Consider the following 955-nt stretch of genomic DNA (forward strand, 5'->3'; position numbering starts at 1 on the left):
GGTGAACTCCGGGAGTTGGTGATGGACAGGGAGGCCTGGCGTGCTGTGATTCATGGGGTCGCAAAGAGTCAGACACGACTGATCGACTGAACTGAGCTGAAGTGACTTAGCAGCTTAGCAGCAGCTTTCTTTATGGCCCAACTCTCACATCCATACATGACTATTGGAAAAACCATAGCTTTGACTAGATGGGCCTTTGTTGGCAAAGTTAATGTCTCTGCTTTTTAATAAGCTGACTAGGTTGGTCATAACTTTCTTTCCAAGGAGCAAGCGTCTTTTAATTTCATGGCTGCAGTCACCATCTGCAATGATCTTGGAGCCCAGAAAAATGAAGTCTCTCACTGCTTCCAGTGTTTCCCCATCTATTTGCCATCAAGTGATGGGACCAGATGCCATGATCTTCGTTTTCTGAATGTTGAGCTTTAAGCCAACTTTTTCACTCTCCTCTTTCATTTTCATCAAGAGGCTTTTGAGTTCCTCTTCACTTTCTGCCATAAAGGTGATGTCATCTGCATATCTGAGGTTATAGATATTTCTCCCGGAAATCTTGATTCCAGCTTGTGCTTCTGCCAGTCCAGCATTTCTCATGATGTACTCTGCATATAAGTTAAATAAGCAGGGTGACAATATACAGCCATGACATACTCCTTTCCCGATTCAGAACCAGTCTGTTGTTCCATGTCCAGTTCTAACTGTTACTTCTTGACCTGCATACAGGTTTTTCAAGAGACAGGTCAGGTGGTCTGGTATTCACATATCTTTAAGAATTCTCCATAGTCTGCTGTGATCCACACAGTCAAAGGCTTTGCTGCTAAGTCACTACAGTCGTGTCTGACTGTGCAACCCCATAGATGGCAGCCCATCAGGCCCCACCGTCCCTGGGATTCTCCAGGCAAGAACACCGGAGTGGGTTGCCATTTCCTTCTCCAATGCATGAAAGTGAAAAGTGAAAGGG

Source organism: Bison bison, unplaced genomic scaffold (assembly GCF_000754665.1).
Source record: "Bison bison bison isolate TAMUID 2011002044 unplaced genomic scaffold, Bison_UMD1.0 scf7180017864302, whole genome shotgun sequence".
Lineage (NCBI taxonomy): Eukaryota > Metazoa > Chordata > Mammalia > Artiodactyla > Bovidae > Bison > Bison bison.